Raw genomic sequence first — 12,609 nt, 5'->3', positions numbered from 1 at the left:
GACAGACAGACAAGGGGAGAATGCCATGTGGTGTTTGAGGCAAATATCGAAGAGCTGCAGCTGCAAGCCAAGGAATGTCAGGATTGCCAGCAAACACCAGAAGCTAGTGTAGGCAAGGAAGGAATCACCCTTACAGGTTTCAGAGGAAGCATGGCCCTTTCATCTCCTTGATTTTGGACTTCTGGTTCTCCAGAACTGTGAGATAATAAATTCATGTTGTTTTAAACCACCAATTTGTGGTAATAATTTTGTAATGGGTTGGGACTTTTGCTAAATTTAACATAGAATAAATGTGGTTATTGCTTTTGGTCACAAAGGCTACTCTGAGATTTGGGTTAAAAAAAAAACAAAAAAAAAAAACTATGCTCTCACCAAAATATCAAACCTGCTCTTTAAGAGAATTAAAATTTTAGTAGTTATATATTCTCTGGGTACTCATATAGGGGCAAAGAATAGGATAATGGATGTCTTCAAGATCAGCTTATCAGAAATACTAGAAGCATTCTCCACATGTACACTTATTGAATCTAAACTTAGTAAAAGTCAAGAGCAGAATATTAGAAATAATGCAGTGAAGACATTTCTGCAGACAAGACATGTAAGCCTTCTGATAACCCAACTTGATAAAATGGTAGAATTTACACTAGTTTGAGGTATGATGGAGAGTAGGGGAATTGTACTTCTATGTGTCTGGAATAGCAGTTGTCTCTTTTGCATAAAAAAAATTTTGAGTGCATACTCTGGTAAGAATGAGCAGCACGGTAATTTCAGATTCCTGAACTAGTAGCAAAAATATTTTACAATAGAGAATAAGAAGTGTGATTTGCATTCTCCACAAATAGAGGACTCAGGCCCATGTGTTCTGAACTAGTTTTAAATCTTCTTGAAATATGACAACTGAGATCACATGTTGCAGACAAATATCTCATTCATACATACCCTCAATGTGGCTCGAATGAACCTTTCTGTACCTACAAAACTGTGTATTTTTTTTTCCATATTTTTTATGTCAATTGCTGGAACCATCATCCCCAAGGCACAAACATGATCAACATAATTTAAATTTCTAAATTTCCTCCACTCCCTCATTCCCCTCTTCCAGTCAATATCCAAGCCCCATAAAATTGACCTCTAAGAACAGTTTCATTATTTTTCTCCTTCTATCCCCACTTGTACCATCTTCATTGGATCTTCAATTATAATTACCCCAGAGAGCTCATCCTGTCTCTAGCTTCACTTCTTTTCAATCTGTGATCTTTCTGACCATCAGAGATCTTTGTAAAACATAATCATTTCTTGGCACTCACCACATTTTCCCCAGCCATCAGGATAATGCCTAAAGTCTTTAGTCTGGCATACGGAAGACTTAGTGATGCTTGGTAATGTCTCCAGTCTCAACCCCCTAACTCTACCCCCTTGTAATTTAAATGCCCAAAGTAGAGAAACTAGAAACCCTTGTTCCTCAGCTTTTCCATGGTTCCTTATTTATATGCATATTCTTCCTTGTGTTTTCTGAAAATTTCTATGTTTTACTAAGGTGAATTCTCAAATATTTTCTCTAGGTGAGCTCTCCTTTTCCGCTAATCTCAGAAAGAGTCAATCATTGTATGGTTAGAGCACCAGTAAGATGTTGGGTGGAGCTAGTCAGCTAAATGAAGATAGCTAGCTTGATTTCTTTGGTAGGAAAATTTAGGGGCTTTCCATAGAGGACCATGTGAGGTAGGAGAGATTCAGAGTTGAACTAAAGCTATGCATAGCATAACAATACGATAAGGAAACGTGGGATTGGAATTGAATGAATTTACAGAGATAAGATTTGGGAAGAAAACCAGTACAGTTAGTATTTATTGATTTATTTGGAGACTGGACAGATTCTGTACAGGGGGAAAGAATTTCCAATATAGTATGCTTTAGAAGTTCAGGTAGATTTTAAATAAAACCTATGGTTCCTTTATTTCCACAAGCCCTATCCAAAGCCCTAATGTTTTTACTTGTAATTTTGTGCTTTTCTTTTTTTTTTTTTTTTTTTACTAACACAAAAAAACATGTAAGATTGAGGTCTCAACAAATCTTGCAAAAAATGCCCTTAAAACCAAACGGGATATTATTGAGGGCCTCAATTCTATATGTTTGCCAGATTTCTTAGAGTGTCTGAAGTTTGGCCTGATAGTTTTCTGTTCCTGTTCATATTTAGAGGTGAATAGTTCAGAGCTATTTCCTGATTTAACTTTTTATGATCTAAAAATGTCTTTGAGGATAGCTGAAGCAAAATATAATGAGGCAGAACATTTATTCTTTGGGGGAAGAGTCTAAACTCCTGTTTATATAATATAAATATATATTTTAATGTATACCCTAATATATATTATAAATATTATAACATTATATATTAAACATCCCCTTATAAATAATTTTACCTATTGCAAATTTTCCCTCAAATTCCATGTTAAGTCAAGGACTAGGGAAGATCTTCCTCTAAAAGATTCAGTTAAATGGAAAGTAGATAATACTAAAAGCAATCATCAATAATAATCGCTATCAATTATTGAATACTTATTCTATGCTTTATTTTTTATTATTTGTAGATATAAAACACAAGAATTATTTTTATCTTTTGGATATCTAAATCCTTCCAGAGAAATTAAATTCCTCATCTTTGCACAACAAATAAAGAGGTTATGCTAGGTTAAAACTCATGTCACTTTGGTTCTAAAGCCAAATCTCTTTCCACTACATCAGTCTGATAACAAGTCTATTGCAGTGTGCTGGCACCAAAGGAAATCAGGCTATTGATTTTGGACACTTTGTATTTTATCCTCCAAGAAGGAACTGGCAGGTTGAGAGCTGCTTATTTACTCAACAGAGATGCTACGGTTTACAATGAAGTTTTCCTCCCTGGTTGGGGCTTCTTTCCCATTTCTTTATTTTGAGTTCTTATGGACTGTACATAACAAAATTAGATGCTATATATTTGCATAAAAAGACTGGACTGTTGATGACTGAGAAGATAATAGTGTTCCAGTGGCTTAAAAACTTGAGTTTGGGGGTCAAATAAGAGTTGGATTTTAATCTTAGTTCCGTCACTTGCTAGCTCTGTGACCACAGCAATTTCCAAGTTGCAGTTTTATCATCTGAGAATAATGACATTAAACATTGCTTTTAAAAAGTGTAATCAAGAGCTTAGCACTTCCTTCTCCTTCCTCTTGTTTTCCTCTTTATCTCCCTCCTCATTGCCTCCTTCTTGCCGATTTTCAGGGGAAGATTTTTGGCCAGTGGATCTTCTGCACTGTTCTGCTTAACTGATTTCTAATATTTCATCGTGGTCTTTTTTACAGCAGAAGATGAAGGATAAGGGAAGGAAAATGAAATACATACTTTCTTACCAGAGGAACCAAGTGACTGTGCTTCCCTCCTGTCATTCTCAGACCTTTTCAGTATTTCTAAATGAGATTATATAATAAGGCACATTAGCTAAATACACATACTAAAATAGAAAAAAATAAAAAGATTTAATGGCAAACAGTATAAATCCAAGGACTAAACTCTACACAGAGGAACAAGCAATGCTCTCTGAGTTAAGTGTAATACATATGTAAACAACTAAATTGTTCTCTGCAACTACAATCTCAGCCTGGGGCTCACTGCATGAAGTCTCTTTTGGAAAGCACCTGAGTAAATACCAGGCAGAGAATCATAGTCAGAAAAAAACCTGTAGGCTCACAGGCTCTGGCCCTTTAGTTTAGCAGCAAGTTCCCTTATGCAGGGAAGTACATTCTCAACAAAGTCTAGAAGACTCAGCTGAGCTCTCCACTGGGGAATATCCTAAATAATCAGAAAGAAACAGACTCAGCATTAGTTGCAAAATTTTCTTGATTTATGGAGGCCGTATGCAAACAGATTGCTCTGCTATTTCACTCTGCAAAGAATTCTACTTGGACCAACATCACAGTCCAATAATACGTGTTAAAACTTCCTTTTCTCTTAAAATTTGAGCAAAAGAAAAGGACAGTATGAAAAACAATGTGAAAAGTAGCATTTATTAGTATTTCATAAAATATAAAATTAATTCATGTTCACATCAAAAACATCTCTCTGAATGACATCGTGGCTAGTTTTTGTTTTCAAATATTTTAAAAATTAACACCAGGATTTATGGTCATTATAATCAGAAAATAAGTATTATTCTATTATCACAAATACATACATATGTTGTGCTAACTTTTTTTCAGAAAATTACTGTGATTCAGACTATTTTAATCAGTGTATGAGAAAGCCAAAGGAGACCTTAAGCCCCATTTGAAATCCAAATTAATAATGTGCTACATTTTATTACTTACTTTAAAAAATTCACTGTAGACCTATAAAACATACATATGCCTTAATAGTTATGTCATTTCCTATGATATGAAATATTACTTTAATCACAAATGTCTTCTTTTTAAATTAACGGTATGTCGTGCCAGAAATGTATCCTATCATCACATAAAACCATCATATTCAGAGTTCAATGAATACTAATAGTAATATACCCATTTGGAATTTGATAAAATCATGAAATTATTTGGCATAAATGTGCTAATAGTACAACATGGTATCATTATTGGAGATGTGAAATATCCACTGCTGGGATACGGTGATACGGAAAATGTGGCCTACATGCTCAGCAGTAGCTGTCCAACTGAAGACAGGAAATTCACCCAGGGAATAAAAACCATCAAGGGAACTTTATGAATGTTTTCTATTTTATTCAGAACGATGCTATTTTTATTATGGTAGGGGACCAGGATTAAAGAACCTTAATAGGAACTTTACCAACTTAATAAAAAGAAGTTCTATCCTAATATGTTTTTGTTTTTTCTCAAGACAATCTGAAAAAATCAAGCTTTCTCCTGCACCTAGTAGAAGTTGCATATTTTAGGTTTCTCTCAATCCACTAGAGCACATTTTCATATCTGAGGGTCATAAACAAAATAAAGCATATCCTTACTGGACTGAGGTCACCCCACATCAAGGTGAAAAGAGCAGTGCAAGAGCTGCCACCGCAGGACAGGGTCCTTGCTCAATGACCTTAAATTACTGGTAGGAGCAGCCAACTGAACTCAAGTAGGAAAAAAAGAAACCCACAATTTGGGGAAAATTTACATAAATTAGATTTAGTTATAGGGTCTTTATCTAAAATAGCTGCTAGAGATCCTAATTTAAGAATTTATTTATATTTAAGCTAACAAAGATCCTATAACATGATTTTGCCAAAATTTAGATTATGTAAAACATATCTTCCTTCTAGAATGATGAAAAAATATATGATTTTTTTAATTTTAAGGATATTTTGATGCTTTTATTAGACATGAAAATAAAATTGAATGATAAATGGATAATTTGTATGTCAATATATTTTATATTGATATTCTGTAAGTTGCTATTTTGATGACTATAGAAATTGTTTTATAATATTTCCCTATATGTAGTTTAATGGTTTTGCATAAGTTTTCCTCTAACTGATTAATAGAAATTCAAGGTTGGTCTACTCATACATAATCATAAATTGTTAGTTTCATTTATGGACAAATGTTCCATGTTTGATTGCAGATCTCAGTACAGGAAAGTTTTTAGACCTATATTTCTTTTTAGTGATAGCACAATCTGCAGGTGTTAGGAGAGCTGGTCAATCTCTTCTTAATTCACTCAAGCCCTTTGGAGAAAAGTACAGGCCAAAGGGGAAAACCCAGAATGGAAAATTTCTGAAGCTGATTATGAAGAAGACAGACTGGTTGTCAAAAAGTAAATTTCCAAAGGGGTTTGATTAACACTGCTCCATTGAATAAGGACCAGAGAAAAAAGTCATTAGTTTTACAAAGCATTTTTTTCTTCTACCTGTTTTTCATAAGTTGGACTTCCGTCCAGGCTAATTAACCACTAAACATTTTACAAGCAATCCAAGTGCGGAAGCAGTAAAAGATGATTGCACTTAGGTAGTAATTGACAAGGGCTATACTAGACATTTAAACAATGATAGTGTGCATCTTAATACCGGAAGAAAGGTTTATGTACTGCCGTTTGAAAGGTCATTAGTTAATCTCAGATGTCAACATCAGATAATAGAGACTTAAAGCTAAAATATACTCATGCGCACTAAGATGGAGATAGCCTAGTGCAAAGAGTTTCAGAAGAAACACTTAGCGTTCTTGACTTGGCATTATCAAAAAAAAACCCTGATGTTATCTCAGAAATGAATTCCCTAGTTATTTATTTTCTTTTGACAGGAAAGTCAGAGCTGACAATCAAACAGTTCTCAAGGAAATTCAATTACTGAAATGTCTGACAGCTTGCTTTGCTTCTTTTACTAAGTTTCAAAGTCCTTGCAGCATGTAAAATATAGGTTTTTTTTTTTTGCAAGATATGCAGACAGGTATTTCATAATAAAATTTTTAATGCATTAATGAAAGAGAATACCTCCTGAACTCAGTATTTTTCACTGAAAAAGAAACAAGGCAATGATACCTATTTGGGATATTTACAGTTTTATATTGAGAGTCTACAAGCTTTTCAGCACTGTTCACAGCAATCAGAAGAGGGGATATTAAATTGTTTTGTCTTTCAGAAGAGTGAAATCTATAGAACGTTTATTGCCACGAAATCTACGTCATTTAAATAGTTTGTACTCAAATGGTATTTCCTAAATTTGAAAATGTATTTATTTATGAATGAGAATATCCCCATGAGTTGGATAAGTACACTAAGTGACCACAGGTGCAAGTTCAAGTAGTATCTAGGTCTTGTGACTTAGTTCCCAAAAGTGGGATAAACAGTGGATGAAATAAAGCACACCATATTCATATATTTGATTATATAATATATAATCTGTCAATATGTTATTAACATAAAATTATTTTATAAAGTAAGATCATTAATTTACCTTAACTATGAGAAATGATGAAAGAAGAAAAATGTGCTTGGAAACAAAATTTCAGAAAGAGTACTATCTTGCTTCTATTAACTATTAGTTATATTTAAATTAAATTTATAAGATTCTCTTGAACTAATTATAACTCAAGATTATGCTGAAAGAAATAATCAGGGAAAAAGAATGACATTGCACCTATGACTTTTCCACCTAAGCCTGCCTAACTCCAGGGGAGGGGAAATAAAGAATTCTTTGAAGGATTAGAGATTTTTCCTGAATCCTGTCTTGAAACAGTGCATTATACTCTGGCTGCAGAGTGAGTCATTTACCTTTCAATTTTCCCAGAGTTTCAAACATTTCTCAAAGAGAGTAATTAGTTTACTGTATAATTTTTTTACTGAGTTAAGAGTCAGAGACTTTTCAAAGCTGCTGTATATCCAAAACTTCCTACCATCCAAAGCTGGACCTTTCTGCAATAGATGCTGTCAGAAATTTGCCCTAGGTGGCATTTAATGATTACCTGGTCCTAACCTCTTCATTGGAAAGATGATGAATTCAAAGTTAAATCAACTTCCAAGGTCATACATGCATTTTGCAACAATGTACAGGTAAAGCCAAGATCTCATGACTCCAAATCAGAAATTGTATGTGGTTTTATACATTAATTAATTTACTTACTTATTCAACAAACAATTGCTATATTCTTACCAAGTACAGAAAATATGCTAGGTACTATGAAGCAAGGATAACTAAAATTATAAAAAAAAAAAAGAAACTGTCATTATCTTCATGTAAGGAGATGGCCATGCATCAATTCATGAATTTCAAAGCATTTATATGTTATAAGGAGAAGAAGAAGACTTAGAAGAAACCACCATAGGAATCTTACTGATTTGGTGATATAAAATGTAGTTCCCTTTAGAAAAATCCACTCAGGCTTTTCACTAACTCATGCATTTTTCAAACACCACTTGCAGTTTTAATCATATGTAAAACCTACTTAGACGTATCAGTTTTCAAATAGCTACTGTTCTTCAAACGCATTTTTAAAACAAAATTAGAGCAATGTATTTCTAGATTTTATTTGATTTATATTTTCTAAAGAATACGTTGTGCAACTGATGTTCAATTACATCAATAATGAAAAAACTCCTCAAAAAACACAACAACATGTACATTCATTAGTATCTAACATACAGTTCCAAACAGAATTAACAATGATAGATCAATAGTCATTTGGAATACTATAAATCCTCTTCAGCAAGGTGAAAAATAAACCATTGGAGGTTACATAAGATTCCAACTTCTCTTGATTCCCTGCACATCTCTTCAACTCCCATTTCCCTTCTCCCCCATCACTGTTATCCCTGAAAAAATCCCATCACTGTTTAAAGATCCAGTTGTCTGCTTATACCATGCTGGACATTTGTAAGAAACATAATTTAGCTAACTGATTTTTCTCTAAACTCAAAAACAAATCTCAAGTGAACATAACAATTGCTTTGTATACTAATAAATTTTCTTAGAAAATCCCATCTCTCCAGTAGATGGTAATTTCACAACTTTTTCGTTCTTATACAGCTAACACCTCCTTATACCTTCTCATTTCCAGTGCATGATGACCTTGCTTATTTCACTGAGAAAACAGAAACAATAAGAAAAGAACAGACATAGAATCCCATGACATCTAGGGATTAATCTGTGGGCAACTGGATCTATATGATTTGCTTTTTCTTAATTACAAATGTTGAACCATTCAACAGATTTCATTCTCTTTCATGTCTGCTGAGGTTTTCCCATTGACTCCTGCAATGCCAACTTTTCACCCTCCAGTGACTAATTCTCATTAACACACAAATACATTGTAATATCTATAATCTTAAAAAGTAGCATTTCCAGCTGTAACGTTTCCTGAATCCCTTCTTGTCTACACAACTGCCTACTCAACATGTTCCTTGTATGTAATAATAATAACACGTATAAAATGTTGACTGTGCACCAGGCACCCTACTTTTGTGGCTGTTTATACATTTAGTTCTTCCAACAATGTTATTTAGTAGGTACTATTACTTTTACCTTTCTACAGATGAGGAAAGTGATGCAGATAGAAAGAAATGTCCCGAAAGACATCATCTGTCAAGTTGCCCAGATTGAATTTAAACCCAGACATTCTGGCTAAAGAACTCTGCTCTTAGTTATGATGCTTTATTCACATTTAATATATCCAAAACTGAACCCTCATAATTATCTCTCTTAATCCCTTCCTCCTCCAATTTCCCCAATAACAGCAATTTTAACCATATTCCTTTAACAACTTTGGTAAAACTCCAGGAATGATCCTTGACTCCTCTTTGTCTCTCAATCCCAAGATCCAGTAAACTCTAAAATCCTGTCATGTCTACCTTAAAATATACCCATCACCTAACCATCGCTCATAAAGTTCACTATTAAAACCCTGGTCCAACTCATCATCCTCTTTAGCTTGGTTTCTTGTGCTCACTTCCTAATTGGTTTCTCTGTGTCAGCACTTGCCCTTCTGTATTCTGTCCTAAATGTGACGGAGCTGAAGTCAGTATATTCAGGTTGGGTCTTGCACCTCTGCTCATATCCCCAAAGACCTCCTATCACACACACACAAATTAAAAGTCCTTCCCACAGCCTACACAGCCTCAAGGACCTATGCCCCACTACCATTCTTTTCTCATTATATTGCACTATCCCCTTTGCTGTTGTCTTCTGTCACTTGGACCCCCCAAGATGCTATAACTTCAGGACATTTAACTTGTGCTCTCTGCCTGAAATGTTCCTACTGTAGATATCATCATGACCTGCTGTCTCACCTCATGAATTAGAGGGATGAATGTTATCTGTTAGAAGAGTACTTCCTGAAAGAGTATGACCCATTTCTCTCTTTCTCTGGTAACTATTATCTTAAATATTTATCACAATTGTGTAAATGATATTTGATTTGTTTGTAGATTCAGCATCTCTCTCCCTTCTCCAACTAGAATGAAGTTCATTAGAGCAAGGATTTTACATGGTTTTGTTCCCAATATCTTAAGCAATATCTGTGTTGAAAATATGTGTTGAAATAATATATGTTGAAATAATATATGTTAAAATAATAATATACGACCCACAATCCATCACATTGAAGGCTCAATTGGCTAAAAGTTGAGAGAAGAATAAAAGGTACCATTTAGGTTTAAATTTTACATGGATTTGCTTTCCTAACCTGATAGGAGAAAATGTTTATCACCACATTTCACAGATTCCCATCTACTAGAAACCAATTTTGATCTCAGCAGTCACAGATATAAGGAAAAATATCTTTAAAATGATGACATGTAAGATATAATTTTATAAATCTACACGTGGACTAAAGTGAAATTTGTAGATTTAACCTGTCTCTGTTCAAGTTAAACACTAAGTAAAGACAAAGAATGAACCTGAGCCCTCAATATTTAGAATGAAGGAAATGTTTTTGTCTGTAACATTGTATTTCTTGAAATTTGAAGCCATAACAATAAACCAGTGAAGGGACTTTGGGAATACTTCTTCATATAGGAATCAAACTTGACAGGTGACCATTCCATTTCTGCTAGACAATTTTAGTCATGGAGAAATTACTATATTAAAGATGAACCAATCCCATTATTGGACAGCTAAAATATCAGAATGCTTTTTCTTTTTTCCAAACTAAGTCTGCCTTTTTATCACTTTGTTCCCTACATCTTATTTTGCTGTACTAAATTTGTCTTACACAGAAAATATTTCAGATATATGAATACACTTACATTTTATTTATAATCTTTTACGCAGAGAAAAATACTTCCATTTTCTTTACTTTAGGTATAAGAGTTTACAGACCATTTACTGTCTAGGTTACCCTCTTTTGAATCTATTAGAATTTATTCACGTCTCGCTTAGACTACACTTCCCAGCAAGCACCAAAGTTTATTTTGACAACAAGCATCTAAATCTTTAATCCAAACTTGTAACTGAAATGTCCATACAACTATAAAATTAGCAAATAGCTGAAACAGCACAGGAAACTGAAGAAGCTTGCCACACAGCCTTCAGAAGCACATATACATTTCTTCTGAATTAAAAATAGGTGATACTAGAGGAAAAGAATTTGTATGTCCTGACTTAGAAATTCTACTGCTTGAAAGACTATAATATCAGGGGAACAGATCCTGTCAGCATCCCATCATTCTGTAGGAATGGAACTGAGGTAAATGCATGACATATATAGAAAAGTTGGGGAGGTCATTATGATTCTAATTGGTCATTTCTATAAACACTATTTTAGCAAATAACTGAAAGACCTTGGATATCAAAAAAGAGTTCTTGGACTTGGCAAAATAAACGTTAAGCAATATCATTTCCATTCACTAGCAATAACCAATTTGAACATACAAAATAAAAATAATTCACTTCTCATACCAATAAAACAATAAACTACCTGGGTCTTAAATCAGGGGTCAGAGCTTCCACTGTAAGAAGCTAGAAAAAGATCAAATTAAACCAAAGTGAATGGAGAAAAGGAATTAATAAAGAGGAGACTAAAAATTAATTGAAGAGAAAATAAACAAACTCTAGAGAAACTTAATGAAACAAAAGTGAGTTTTTTAAAAGATGAATAAAATTCATAAAACTATGCAGTTCTGACCAGGAAAAATAATAAGATACAAATACCAATACTGGGAATGTTAGATTCTACAGACATTAGAAAAGTAATAAGGGAAAATAGAAATTTAAATTAAATGGACACGTTCCCTGAGAAGCATAAACTTCCAAATTCACTCAAGAAAAAAGAAATAACCATGTATCTAATAAATTCAATTAATAATAAAAATTTTGCTCCAAAGAGAACTTGGTCCATTGGGCTTAATTGATAAATCCCATGAAATATTTAAGTAAGAAATAATAGAAATCTTATATCATCTTTTTTAGAAAATAAAGGAGGGAACATTTCCCACAGAGGCTCTCATTTCCTTTATGAGAAAACCAAACTAAGACATTTCAATAAAAGAAGCACACCAATATTTCTTCTGAACAAGACATGAATATCCTTAGCAATTATTTTAGCAAATTAAATCCAGCAATGGGTGAAAATGATAATTTGAGAGATGCAAGATGGATAATTTGTAATTAATGAGATTTAATATATCAATAACATAAAAGTGTAAAAAGTATTATCACCAGTAAACGCAAAAATATTTCTTATTCATGATAAAAATCTTCAGTAAATAGAGAATAGAAGGGAATTTTACAACTGGATAAAAACATCATTGAAAAACCTACAGGTAACATCATAAAGAAGACCATTTTTAAAAAGGGGTAATAATGGCAAGTTTCCATTGTGATGATAATGCAGAGGAGGAAATATTGATAAAACATAAAGTGGGGACAACTAGTGGAAATATGCCACTGATTAGAAAATAAAAAGAAAATGGGATGCAGGTAACCATCTAAGTTGTTGGCATCAATTAGGCATTTGAAACTCTTTTCTTCAAGCTGGAAGGATTCCATGGTACAGTTACAGAAGATTTGAAAAAGTAATGATGGGAATATTAGGAAGTTTCTTTTTTTATTTCTTCCATAGTCTCAAGAAAATAGAAACATGTTATTGGCAAGGGACTGAGGAGGAGGGTAGAATTTTAAGGGAAAAAGGGAACATGTGAAAGTGTCCTCTGGAG

The sequence above is a fragment of the Choloepus didactylus genome, chromosome 3 (assembly GCF_015220235.1).
Source record: "Choloepus didactylus isolate mChoDid1 chromosome 3, mChoDid1.pri, whole genome shotgun sequence".
Classification (NCBI taxonomy): domain Eukaryota; kingdom Metazoa; phylum Chordata; class Mammalia; order Pilosa; family Megalonychidae; genus Choloepus; species Choloepus didactylus.
The sequence above is the reverse complement of the archived record's forward strand: the minus strand, read 5'-3'. Positions refer to the sequence as shown.